The 14187-nt window shown below is 43.9% G+C and overlaps 1 long non-coding RNA gene across 11 annotated transcripts in view; it reads left to right on the forward strand.

Annotated features, from left to right (window-relative positions):
* The window catches only part of LOC307188336, a 1520920-nt gene that overhangs the window by 1495956 nt on the left and 10777 nt on the right, over positions 1-14187 (forward strand). For all 11 annotated transcript variants that reach the window (XR_013828902.1, XR_013828903.1, XR_013828904.1 and 8 more), the window contains one exon: positions 13832-13921. This is a non-coding gene — a long non-coding RNA (uncharacterized lncRNA). The remainder of the gene's footprint in view (positions 1-13831; positions 13922-14187) is intronic.

Consider the following 14187-nt stretch of genomic DNA (forward strand, 5'->3'; position numbering starts at 1 on the left):
CATTTCTCCATGGCCTGTCCTGCCTTTCTGGATTTTACACTTTTTTCAGATGGCCCTTTTGACCGGGGGGAAGTGAGACTTCATTGTAGTGCAGATTTCCTTTGCAAGCTTGTTTGGTTGGCCAAAAAGGGCGTATGCGTTTTTTCCTGAATATATTCAGGAAAAAACGCATACGCCCTTTTTGGCCAAGTGCATCATTGTGGACGTTCTGCCTCTTTTCCTATGCTTTCAATGCAATTCCAGTCTACCTCCTGAAATCGGTTTCCTGCAATTCTGCCCCGCTTTCAAGTCCTCTTGGCAGCCTTACTTCAGTCTATTTTTGGACGATAGCTGTCATTTATAACTCTGCAGGTTTGTGAATTACAGTGCCCCTGAGCTCCTTTCTTCAACTCGCTTTCTTTTGAGCTGGCCGCAACACCGCAGGATGGCTTCATGCCCTAATCTGGTTCCGGTACGGCACGCTGAGCCTTTGGTTATTTCCTCTTCCTGGTGGGAAATGAGAGTTAAATTTGCCCGTCCAGACACCTCCAGCTAGCCTCTCATTGGTTCTCGCTATTCCTGTTCATCTTCCGCAGAAATTGCAAACTGGGCCAAACAGGAGGTTAAAGGCGCTGACTCTCCAAGTGGGGAGACTGTTAGTAAAGCGTCTGGAATGTTGCACCCGAGTACCAGGGGAGGAAAACTGAGACATATTTGAACACGTCTCCCGATCACATGGTTGATCATACTCTGGGTTCCACATGCATGTTTTAGCTGAAGGAAGAATACCTAAAACCTGGGTAGTTGAAACCCGTGAATGGGTACCATGCAATATGACTTCAAAGGGTCTTCATTTGCTCACCGAACCTCTCCAATCCTATCACTGCTGCGTTTATGCCCCTGTACACATGCTTGATTCTCTTTCGGAGACATAGCAATCCATAGGTTTTAAGATACTTACTAGTCAGGTACATTCTTAGGCGTTTAATATGCGGTGTTGAGTCCATTTCGTTGAGCAAGGAGTAGCTCTTGTCTATTCCATATTTGGATTAAGGAAGTTTATCTGTGCTCATTTCAATCCCTGGTTTTATGCAGCACCCCAACTCACCTTTACCCTTAAGCAAGCATAAGTTGGTTTTCTAAATTTGAGACCCTGTTCTGTTCTGTAATTCAGTTCCTGTGTAGCCAAGTTTACATTCCGTGTATTACTGATATCTTATGATGTTTCTTTTTCTGTGTGACTTATTTCAGTTAGAATCATCATACCTGAATCCACTCATTGTGCTGCTAAGGGCCTGATGACACAGATTTCATTGCTGAGTGATATTGCTTTGTAAGTAAGTACCACAAGTTCTTTATCCATTTTTCACTTTCTGCGATGTTGAACTTGTACTGTAAACGAGGTTCTTGTAAACAGAGCCGTTCCAAACTTTGGGGTGGCTGTGTCTTTTTGATTTTAATTTCCCTAAGCTATAGTACCATAAGTGGAAGTGCCCAAGGTTCTGTTGCTTTGTTTTTTAGATGTTTCAGGAAACACCATACACTTCTCCCGAGTGGTTGTTGGCAATTTACATCCCGCCCATCAGCATAACAAGGCTCCCAGTTCTCCATGGCCTGTCCTGCCTTTCTGGATTTTACACTTTTTTCAGATGGCCCTTTTGACCAGGTGGAAGTGAGACTTCATTGTAGTGCAGATTTCCTTTGCAAGCTTGCTTGGTTGGCCAAAAAGGGCGTATGCGTTTTTTCCTGAATATATTCAGGAAAAAACGCATACGCCCTTTTTGGCCAAGTGCATCATTGTGGACGTTCTGCCTCTTTTCCTATGCTTTCAATGCAATTCCAGTCTACCTCCTGAAATCGGTTTCCTGCAATTCTGCCCCGCTTTCAAGTCCTCTTGGCAGCCTTACTTCAGTCTATTTTTGGACAATAGCTGTCATTTATAACTCTGCAGGTTTGTGAATTACAGTGCCCCTGAGCTCCTTTCTTCAACTCGCTTTCTTTTGAGCTGCCCGCAACACCGCAGGATGGCTTCATGCCCTAATCTGGTTCCGGTACGGTACGCTGAGCCTTTGGTTATTTCCTCTTCCTGGTGGGAAATGAGAGTTAAATTTGCCCGTCCAGACACCTCCAGCTAGCCTCTCATTGGTTCTCGCTATTCCTGTTCATCTTCCGCAGAAATTGCAAACTGGGCCAAACAGGAGGTTAAAGGCGCTGACTCTCCAAGTGGGGAGAGTGTTAGTAAAGCGTCTGGAATGTTGCATCCGAGTACCAGGGGAGGAAAACTGAGACATATTTGAACACGTCTCCCGATCACATGGTTGATCATACTCTGGGTTCCACATGCATGTTTTAGCTGAAGGAAGAATACCTAAAACCTGGGTAGTTGAAACCCGTGGAATGGGTATCATGCAATATGACTTCAAAGGGTCTTCATTTGCTCACCGAACCTCTCCAATCCTATCACTGCTGCGTTTATGTCCCTGTACACATGCTTGATTCTCTTTCAGATACATAGCAATCCCTAGGTTTTAAGATACTTACTAGTCAGGTACATTCTTAGGAGTTTAATATGCGGTGTTGAGTCCATTTCGTTGAGCAAGGAGTAGCTCTTGTCTATTCCATATTTGGCTTAAGGAACTTTATCTGTGCTCATTTCAATCTCTGGTTTTATGCAGCACCCCAACTCACCTTTCCCCTTAAGCAAGCATAAGTTGGTTTTCTAAATTTGAGACCCTGTTCTGTTTTGGAATGCAGTTCCTGTGTAGCCAAGTTTACATTCCGTGTATTAGTGATATCTTATGATGTTTCTTTTTCTGTGTGACTTATTTCAGTTAGAATCATCATACCTGAATCCACTCATTATGCTGCTACGGGCCTGATGACATAGATTTCATTGTTGAGTGATACTGCATTGTACGTAAGTACCAAAAGTTCTTTATCCATTTTTCACTTTCTGTGATGTTGAACTTGTATGGTAAACGAGGTTCTTGTAAACGGAGGCGTCCCAAATTTTGGGGTGGCTGTGTCTTTTTGATTTTAATTTCCCTAAGCTATAGGACCATAAGTGGAAGTGCCCTAGGCTCTGTTGCTTTGTTTTTTAGATGTTTCAGGAAACACCATACACTTCTCCTGAGTGTCTGTTGGCAATTTACATCCCGCCCATCAGCATAACAAGGCTCCCAGTTCTCCATGGCCTGTCCTGCCTTTCTGGATTTTACACTTTTTTCAGATGGCCCTTTTGACCGGGGAGAAGTGAGACTTCATTGTAGTGCAGATTTCCTTTGCAAGCTTGCTTGGTTGGCCAAAAAGTGCGTATGCATACGCCCTTTTTGGCCAAGTGCATCATTGTGGACGTTCTGCCTCTTTTCCTATGCTTTCAATGCAATTCCAGTCTACCTCCTGAAATCGGTTTCCTGCAATTCTGCCCCGCTTTCAAGTCCTCTTGGCAGCCTTACTTCAGTCTATTTTTGGACGATAGCTGTCATTTATAACTCTGCAGGTTTGTGAATTACAGTGCCCCTGAGCTCCTTTCTTCAACTCGCTTTCTTTTGACCTGGCCGCAACACCGCAGGATGGCTTCAGGGCCTAATCTGGTTCCGGCACGGCACGCTGAGCCTTTGGTTATTTCCTCTTCCTGGTGGGAAATGAGAGTTAAATTTGCCCGTCCAGACACCTCCAGCTAGCCTCTCATTGGTTCTCGCTATTCCTGTTCATCTTCCGCAGAAATTGCAAACTGGGCCAAACAGGAGGTTAAAGGCGCTGAGTCTCCAAGTGGGGAGAGTGTTAGTAAAGCGTCTGGAATGTTGCACCCGAGTACCAGGGGAGGAAAACTGAGACATATTTGAACACATCTCCCGATCACATGGTTGATCATACTCTGGGTTCCACATGCATGTTTTAGCTGAAGGAAGAATACCTAAAACCTGGGTAGTTGAAACCCGTGGAATGGGTACCATGCAATATGACTTCAAAGGGTCTTCATTTGCTCACCGAACCTCTCCAGTCCTATCACTGCTGCGTTTATGCCCCTGTACACATGCTTGATTCTCTTTCGGAGACATAGCAATCCCTAGGTTTTAAGATACTTACTAGTCAGGTACATTCTTAGGAGTTTAATATGCGGTGTTGAGTCCATTTCGTTGAGCAAGGAGTAGCTCTTGTCTATTCCATATTTGGCTTAAGGAACTTTATCTGTGCTCATTTCAATCTCTGGTTTTATACAGCACCCCAACTCTCCTTTCCCCTTAAGCAAGCTTAAGTTGGTTTTCTAAATTTGAGACCCTGTTCTGTTCTGTAATTCAGTTCCTGTGTAGCCAAGTTTACATTCCGTGTATTACTGATATCTTATGATGTTTCTTTTTCTGTGTGACTTATTTCAGTTAGAATCATCATACCTGAATCCACTCATTGTGCTGCTAAGGGCCTGATGACACAGATTTCATTGCTGAGTGATATTGCTTTGTAAGTAAATACCACAACTTCTTTATCCATTTTTCACTTTCTGTGATGTTGAACTTGTACTGTAAACGAGGTTCTTGTAAACAGAGCCGTTCGAAACTTTGGGGTGGCTGTGTCTTTTTGATTTTAATTTCCCTAAGCTATAGGACCATAAGTGGAAGTGCCCTAGGTTCTGTTGCTTTGTTTTTTAGATGTTTCAGGAAACACCATACACTTCTCCCGAGTGGTTGTTGGCAATTTACATCCCGCCCATCAGCATAACAAGCCTCCCAGTTCTCCATGGCCTGTCCTGCCTTTCTGGATTTTACACTTTTTTCAGATGGCCCTTTTGACCGGGGGGAAGTGAGACTTCATTGTAGTGCAGATTTCCTTTGCAAGCTTGCTTGGTTGGCCAAAAAGGGCGTATGCGTTTTTTCCTGAATATATTCAGGAAAAAACGCAAACGCCCTTTTTGGCCAAGTGCAACATTGTGGACGTTCTGCCTCTTTTCCTATGCTTTCAATGCAATTCCAGTCTACCTCCTGAAATCGGTTTCCTGCAATTCTGCCCTGCTTTCAAGTCCTCTTGGCAGCCTTACTTCAGTCTATTTTTGGACGATAGCTGTCATTTATAACTCTGCAGGTTTGTGAATTACAGTGCCCCTGAGCTCCTTTCTTCAACTCGCTTTCTTGTGACCTGGCCGCAGCACCGCAGGATGGCTTCAGGCCCTAATCTGGTTCTGGCACGGAACGCTGAGCCTTTGGTTAATTCCCCTTCCTGGTGGGAAATGAGAGTTAAATTTGCCCGTTCAGACACCTCCAGCTAGCCTCTCATTGGTTCTCGCTATTCCTGTTCATCTTCCGCAGAAATTGCAAACTGGGCCAAACAGGAGGTTAAAGGCACTGACTCTCCAAGTCGGGAGAGTGTTAGTAAAGCGTCTGGAATGTTGCACCCGAGTTCCAGGGGAGGAAAACTGAGACATATTTGAACACGTCTCCCGTTCACATGGTTGATCATACTCTGGGTTCCACATGCATGTTTTAGCTGAAGGAAGAATACCTTAAACCTGGAGAGTTGAGACCCGTGGAATGGGTACCATGCAATATGACTTCAAAGGGTCTTCATTTGCTCACCGAACCTCTCCAATCCTATCACTGCTGCGTTTATGCCCCTGTACACACGTTTGAATCTCTTTTGGAGACATAGCAATCCATAGGTTTTAAGATACTTACTAGTCAGGTACATTCTTAGGCGTTTAATATGGGGTGTTGAGTCCATTTCGTTGAGCAAGGAGTAGCTCTTGTCTATTCCATATTTGGCTTAAGGAACTTTATCTGTGCTCATTTCAATCTCTGGTTTTATGCAGCACCCCAACTCACCTTTCCCCTTAAGCAAGCATAAGTTGGTTTTCTAAATTTGAGACCCTGTTCTGTTTTGGAATGCAGTTCCTGTGTAGCCAAGTTTACATTCCGAGTATTAGTGATATCTTATGATGTTTCTTTTTCTGTGTGACTTATTTCAGTTAGAATCATCGTACCTGAATCCACTCATTATGCTGCTACGGGCCTGATGACATAGATTTCATTGCTGAGTGATACTGCATTGTACGTAAGTACCACAAGTTCTTTATCCATTTTTCACTTTCTGTGATATTGAACTTGTACGGAAAACGAGGTTCTTATAAACGGAGGCGTCCCAAGCTTTTGGGTGCTGTGTCTTTTTGATTTTAATTTCCCTAAGCTATAGGACCATAAGTGGAAGTGCCCTAGGCTCTGTTGCTTTGTTTTGTAGATGTTTCAGGAAACACCATACACTTCTCCTGAGTGTCTGTTGGCAATTTACATCCCGCCCATCAGCATAACAAGGCTGCCAGTTCTCCATGGCCTGTCCTGCCTTTCTGGATTTTACACTTTTTTCAGATGGCCCTTTTGACCGGGGAGAAGTGAGACTTCATTGTAGTGCAGATTTCCTTTGCAAGCTTGCTTGGTTGGCCAAAAAGTGCATATGCGTTTTTTCCTGAATATATTCAGGAAAAAACGCATACGCCCTTTTTGGCCAAGTGCATCATTGTGGACGTTCTGCCTCTTTTCCTATGCTTTCAATGCAATTCCAGTCTACCTCCTGAAATCGGTTTCCTGCAATTCTGCCCCGCTCTCAAGTCCTCTTGGCAGCGTTACTTCAGTATATTTTTGGACGATAGCTGTCATTTATAACTCTGCATTTTTGTGAATTACAGTGCCCCTGAGCTCCTTTCTTCAACTCGCTTTCTTGTCACCTGGCCGCAACACCGCAGGATGTCTTCAGGCTCTAATCTGGTTCTGGCACGGAACGCTGAGCCTTTGGTTAATTCCTCTTCCTGGTGGGAAATGAGAGTTAAATTTGCCCATCTAGACACCTCCAGCTAGTCTCTCATTGATTCTCGCTATTCCTGTTCATCTTCCACAGAAATTGCAAACTGGGCCAAACAGGAGGTTAAAGGGACTGACTTTCCAAGTGGGGAGAGTGTTAGTAAAGCGTCTGGAATGTTGCACCCGAGTACCAGGGTACGAACACTGAGACATATTTGAACACGTCTCCCGATGACAAGGTTGATCATACTCTAGGTTCCACATGCATGTTTTAGCTGAAGGAAGAATACCTTAAACCTGGGTAGTTGAAACCCGTGGAATGGGTACCATGCAATATGACTTCAAAGGGTCTTCATTTGCTCACGAACCTCTCCAATCCTATCACTGCTGCGTTTATGCCCCTGTACACATGCTTGATTCTCTTTTGGAGACATAGCAATCCAAAGGTTTTAAGATACTTACTAGTCAGGTACATACTTAGGCGTTTAATATGCGGTGTTGAATCCATTTCATTGAGCAAGGAGTAGCTCTTGTCTATTCCATATTTGGCTTAAGGAACTTTATCTGTGCTCATTTCAATCTCTGGTTTTATGCAGCACCCCAACTCACCTTTCCCCTTAAGCAAGCATAAGTTGGTTTTCTAAATTTGAGACCCTGTTCTGTTCTGTAATTCAGTTCCTGTGTAGCCAAGTTTACATTCCGTGTATTACTGATATCTTATGATGTTTCTTTTTCTGTGTGACTTATTTCAGTTAGAATCATCATACCTGAATCCACTCATTGTGCTGCTAAGGGCCTGATGACATAGATTTCATTGCTGAGTGATATTGTTTTGTAAGTAAATACCACAACTTCTTTATCCATTTTTCACTTTCTGCGATGTTGAACTTGTACTGTAAACGAGCTTCTTGTAAACAGAGGCGTCCCAAACTTTGGGGTGGCTGTGTCTTTTTGATTTTAATTTCCCTAAGCTATAGGACCATAAGTGGAAGTGCCCTAGGCTCTGTTGCTTTGTTTTTTAGATGTTTCAGGAAACACCATACACTTCTCCTGAGTGTCTGTTGGCAATTTACATCCCGCCCATCAGAATAACAAGGCTCCCAGTTCTCCATGGCCTGTCCTGCCTTTCTGGATTTTACACTTTTTTCAGATGGCCCTTTTGACCGGGGGGAAGTGAGACTTCATTGTAATGCAGATTTCCTTTGCAAGTTTGCTTGGTTGGCCAAAAAGGGCGTATGCGTTTTTTCCTGAATATATTCAGGAAAAAACGCATACGCCTTTTTTGGCCAAGTGCATCATTGTGGACGTTCTGCCTCTTTTCCTATGCTTTCAATGCAATTCCAGTCTACCTCCTGAAATCGGTTTCCTGCAATTCTGCCCCGCTTTCAAGTCCTCCTGGCAGCCTTACTTCAGTCTATTTTTGGACGATAGCTGTCATTTATAACTCTGCAGGTTTGTGAATTACAGTGCCCCTGAGCTCCTTTCTTCAACTCGCTTTCTTGTGAGCTGGCCGCGACACCGCAGGATGGCTTCAGGCCCTAATCTGGTTCTGGCCCGGCATGCTGAGCCTTTGGTTAATTCCTCTTCCAGGTGGGAAATGAGAGTTAAATTTGCCCGTCCAGACACCTCCAGCTAGCCTCTCATTGGTTCTCGCTATTCCTGTTCATCTTCCGCAGAAATTGCAAACTGGGCCAAACAGGAGGTTAAAGGCGCTGACTCTCCAAGTGGGGAGAGTGTTAGTAAAGCGTCTGGAATGTGGCACCCGAGTACCAGGGGAGGAAAACTGAGACATATTTGAACACGTCTCCCGATCACACGCTTGATCATACTCTGGGTTCCACATGCATGTTTTAGCTGAAGGAAGAATACCTTAAACCTGGAGAGTTGAGACCCGTGTAATGGGTACCATGCAATATGACTTCAAAGGGTCTTCATTTGCTCACCGAACCTCGCCAATCCTATCACTGCTGCGTTTATGCCCCTGTACACACGCTTGATTCTCTTTTGGGACATAGCAATCCATAGGTTTTAAGATACTTACTAGTCAGGTACATTCTTAGGCGTTTAATATGCGGTGTTGAGTCCATTTCGTTGAGCAAGTAGTAGCTCTTGTCTATTCCATATTTGACTTAAGGAACTTTATCTGTGGTCATTTCAATCTCTGGTTTTATGCAGCACCCCAACTCACCTTTCCCCTTAAGCAAGCATAAGTTGGTTTTCTAAATTTGAGTCCCTGTTCTGTTCTGTAATTCAGTTCCTGTGTAGCCAAGTTTACATTCCGTGTATTAGTGATATCTTATGATGTTTCTTTTTCTGTGTGACTTATTTCAGTTACAATCATCGTACCTGAATCCACTCATTGTGCTGCTACGGGCCTGTTGACATAGATTTCATTGCTGAGTGATACTGCATTGTACGTAAGTACCACAAGTTCTTTATCCATTTTTCACTTTCTGTGATATTGAATTTGTACGGTAAACGAGGTTCTTCTAAACAGAAGCATCCCAAACTTTGGGGTGGCTGTGTCTTTTTGATTTTAATTTCCCTAAGCTATAGGACCATAAGTGGAAGTGCCCTAGGCTCTGTTGCTTTGTTTTTTCGATGTTTTAGGAAACACCATACACTTCTCCCGAGTGTCTATTGGCAATTTACATCCCGCCCATCAGCATAACAAGGCTCCCAGTTCTCCATGGCCTGTCCTGCCTTTCTGGATTTTACACTTTTTTCAGATGGTCCTTTTGACCGGGGGGAAGTGAGACTTCATTGTAGTGCAGATTTCCTTTGCAAGCTTGCTTGGTTGGCCAAAAAGGGCGTATGCGTTTTTTCCTGAATATATTCAGGAAAAAACGCATACGCCCATTGGGCCAAGTGCATCATTGTGGACGTTCTGCCTCTTTTCCTATGCTTTCAATGCAATTCCAGTCTACCTCCTGAAATCGGTTTCCTGCAATTCTGCCCCGCTTTCAAGTCCTCTTGGCAGCCTTACTTCAGTCTATTTTTGGACGATAGCTGTCATTTATAACTCTGCAGGTTTGTGAATTACAGTGCCCCTGAGCTCCTTTCTTCAACTCGCTTTCTTTTGAGCTGGCCGCAACACCGCAGGATGGCTTCAGGCCCTAATCTGGTTCCGGTACGGCACGCTGAGCCTTTGGTTATTTCCTCTTCCTGGTGGGAAATGAGAGTTAAATTTGCCCGTCCAGACACCTCCAGCTAGCCTCTCATTGGTTCTCGCTATTCCTGTACATCTTCCGCAGAAATTGCAAACTGGGCCAAACAGTAGGTTAAAGGCACTGACTCTCCAAGTGGGGAGAGTGTTAGTAAAGCGTCTGGAATGTTGCACCCGAGTACCAGGGTATGAAAACTGAGACATATTTGAACACGTCTCCCGATCACACGCTTGATCATACTCTGGGTTCCACATGCATGTTTTAGCTGAAGGAAGAATACCTTAAACCTGGAGAGTTGAGACCCGTGTAATGGGTACCATGCAATATGACTTCAAAGCGTCTTCATTTGCTCACCGAACCTCTCCAATCCTATCACTGCTGCGTTTATGCCCCTGTACAGACGCTTGATTCTCTTTTGGAGACATAGCAATCCCTAGGTTTTAAGATACTTACTAGTCAGGTACATTCTTAGGCGTTTAATATGGGGTGTTGAGTCCATTTCGTTGAGCAAGGAGTAGCTCTTGTCTATTCCATATTTGGCTTAAGGAACTTTATCTGTGCTCATTTCAATCTCTGGTTTTATGCAGCACCCCAACTCACCTTCCCCCTTAAGCAAGCATAAGTTGGTTTTCTAAACTTGAGACACTTTTCTGTTTTGTAATTCAGTTCATGTGTAGCCAAGTTCACATTCTGTGTATTAGTGATACCTTATGATGTTTCTTTTCTGTGTGACTTATTTCAGTTCGAATCATCATACCTGAATCCACTCATTATGCTGCTATGGGCCTGATTACATAGATTTCATTGCTGAGTGATATTGCATTGTACGTAAGTACCACAAGTTCTTTATCCATTTTTCACTTTCTGTGATATTGAACTTGTACGGTAAACGAGGTTCTTGTAAACGGAGGCGTCCCAAACTTTGGGGTGGCTGTGTCTTTTTGATTTTAATTTCCCTAAGCTATAGGACCATAAGTGGAAGTGCCCTAGGCTCTGTTGCTTTGTTTTTTAGATGTTTCAGGGAACACCATACACTTCTCCCAAGTGTCTGTTGGCAATTTACATCCCGCCCATCAGCATAACAAGGCTCCCAGTTCTCCATGGCCTGTCCTGCCTTTCTGGATTTTACACTTTTTTCAGATGGCCCTTTTGACCGGGGGGAAGTGAGACTTCATTGTAGTGCAGATTTCCTTTGCAAGCTTGCTTGGTTGGCCAAAAAGGGCGTATGCGTTTTTTCCTGAATATATTCAGGAAAAAACGCATACGCCCTTTTTGGCCAAGTGCATCATTGTGGACGTTCTGCCTCTTTTCCTATGCTTTCAATGCAATTCCAGTCTACCTCCTGAAATCGGTTTCCTGCAATTCTGCCCCGCTTTCAAGTCCTCCTGGCAGCCTTACTTCAGTCTATTTTTGGACGATAGCTGTCATTTATAACTCTGCAGGTTTGTGAATTACAGTGCCCCTGAGCTCCATTCTTCAACTCGCTTTCTTGTGAGCTGGCCGCGACACCGCAGGATGGCTTCAGGCCCTAATCTGGTTCCGGCCCGGCATGCTGAGCCTTTGGTTAATTCCTCTTCCAGGTGGGAAATGAGAGTTAAATTTGCCCGTCCAGACACCTCCAGCTAGCCTCTCATTGGTTCTCGCTATTCCTGTTCATCTTCCGCAGAAATTGCAAACTGGGCCAAACAGGAGGTTAAAGGCGCTGACTCTCCAAGTGGGGAGAGTGTTAGTAAAGCGTCTGGAATGTGGCACCCGAGTACCAGGGGAGGAAAACTGAGACATATTTGAACACGTCTCCCGATCACACGCTTGATCATACTCTGGGTTCCACATGCATGTTTTAGCTGAAGGAAGAATACCTTAAACCTGGAGAGTTGAGACCCGTGTAATGGGTACCATGCAATATGACTTCAAAGGGTCTTCATTTGCTCACCGAACCTCGCCAATCCTATCACTGCTGCGTTTATGCCCCTGTACACACGCTTGATTCTCTTTTGGGACATAGCAATCCATAGGTTTTAAGATACTTACTAGTCAGGTACATTCTTAGGCGTTTAATATGCTGTGTTGAGTCCATTTCGTTGAGCAAGTAGTAGCTCTTGTCTATTCCATATTTGACTTAAGGAACTTTATCTGTGCTCATTTCAATCTCTGGTTTTATGCAGCACCCCAACTCACCTTTCCCCTTAAGCAAGCATAAGTTGGTTTTCTAAATTTGAGTCCCTGTTCTGTTCTGTAATTCAGTTCCTGTGTAGCCAAGTTTACATTCCGTGTATTAGTGATATCTTATGATGTTTCTTTTTCTGTGTGACTTATTTCAGTTACAATCATCGTACCTGAATCCACTCATTGTGCTGCTACGGGCCTGTTGACATAGATTTCATTGCTGAGTGATACTGCATTGTACGTAAGTACCACAAGTTCTTTATCCATTTTTCACTTTCTGTGATATTGAATTTGTACGGTAAACGAGGTTCTTCTAAACAGAGGCATCCCAAACTTTGGGGTGGCTGTGTCTTTTTGATTTTAATTTCCCTAAGCTATAGGACCATAAGTGGAAGTGCCCTAGGCTCTGTTGCTTTGTTTTTTCGATGTTTCAGGAAACACCATACACTTCTCCCGAGTGTCTATTGGCAATTTACATCCCGCCCATCAGCATAACAAGGCTCCCAGTTCTCCATGGCCTGTCCTGCCTTTCTGGATTTTACACTTTTTTCAGATGGTCCTTTTGACCGGGGGGAAGTGAGACTTCATTGTAGTGCAGATTTCCTTTGCAAGCTTGCTTGGTTGGCCAAAAAGGGCGTATGCGTTTTTTCCTGAATATATTCAGGAAAAAACGCATACGCCCATTGGGCCAAGTGCATCATTGTGGACGTTCTGCCTCTTTTCCTATGCTTTCAATGCAATTCCAGTCTACCTCCTGAAATCGGTTTCCTGCAATTCTGCCCCGCTTTCAAGTCCTCTTGGCAGCCTTACTTCAGTCTATTTTTGGACGATAGCTGTCATTTATAACTCTGCAGGTTTGTGAATTACAGTGCCCCTGAGCTCCTTTCTTCAACTCGCTTTCTTTTGAGCTGGCCGCAACACCGCAGGATGGCTTCAGGCCCTAATCTGGTTCCGGTACGGCACGCTGAGCCTTTGGTTATTTCCTCTTCCTGGTGGGAAATGAGAGTTAAATTTGCCCGTCCAGACACCTCCAGCTAGCCTCTCATTGGTTCTCGCTATTCCTGTACATCTTCCGCAGAAATTGCAAACTGGGCCAAACAGTAGGTTAAAGGCACTGACTCTCCAAGTGGGGAGAGTGTTAGTAAAGCGTCTGGAATGTTGCACCCGAGTACCAGGGTATGAAAACTGAGACATATTTGAACACGTCTCCCGATCACACGCTTGATCATACTCTGGGTTCCACATGCATGTTTTAGCTGAAGGAAGAATACCTTAAACCTGGAGAGTTGAGACCCGTGTAATGGGTACCATGCAATATGACTTCAAAGGGTCTTCATTTGCTCACCGAACCTCTCCAATCCTATCACTGCTGCGTTTATGACCCTGTACACATGCTTGATTCTCTTTCGGAGACATAGCAATCCATAGGTTTTAAGATACTTACTAGTCAGGTACATTCTTAGGCGTTTAATATGGGGTGTTGAGTCCATTTCGTTGAGCAAGGAGTAGCTCTTGTCTGTTCCATATTTGGCTTAAGGAACTTTATCTGTGCTCATTTCAATCTCTGGTTTTATGCAGCACCCCAACTCACCTTTCCCCTTAAGCAAGCATAAGATGGTTTTCTAAATTTGAGACACTGTTCTGTTTTGGAATTCAGTTCCTGTGTAGCCAAGTTTACATTCCGTGTAATAGTGATATCTTTTGATGTTTCTTTTTCTGTGTGACTTATTTCAGTTAGAATCATCGTACCTGAATCCACTCATTATGCTGTTACGGGCCTGATGACATATATTTCATTGTTGAGTGATACTGCATTGTACGTAAGTACCACAAGTTCTTTATCCATTTTTCACTTTCTGTGATATTGAAATTGTACGGTAAACGAGGTTCTTGTAAACAGAGGCGTCCCAAACTTTGGGGTGGCTGTGTCTTTTTGATTTTAATTTCCCTAAGCTATAGGACCATAAGTGGAAGTGCCCTAGGCTCTGTTGCTTTGTTTTTTAGATGTTTCAGGAAACACCATACACTTCTCCCAAGTGTCTGTTGGCAATTTACATCCCGCCCATCAGCATAACAAGGCTCCCAGTTCT

Source organism: Stenella coeruleoalba (genome assembly GCF_951394435.1).
Source record: "Stenella coeruleoalba genome assembly, chromosome: 6".
Classification (NCBI taxonomy): domain Eukaryota; kingdom Metazoa; phylum Chordata; class Mammalia; order Artiodactyla; family Delphinidae; genus Stenella; species Stenella coeruleoalba.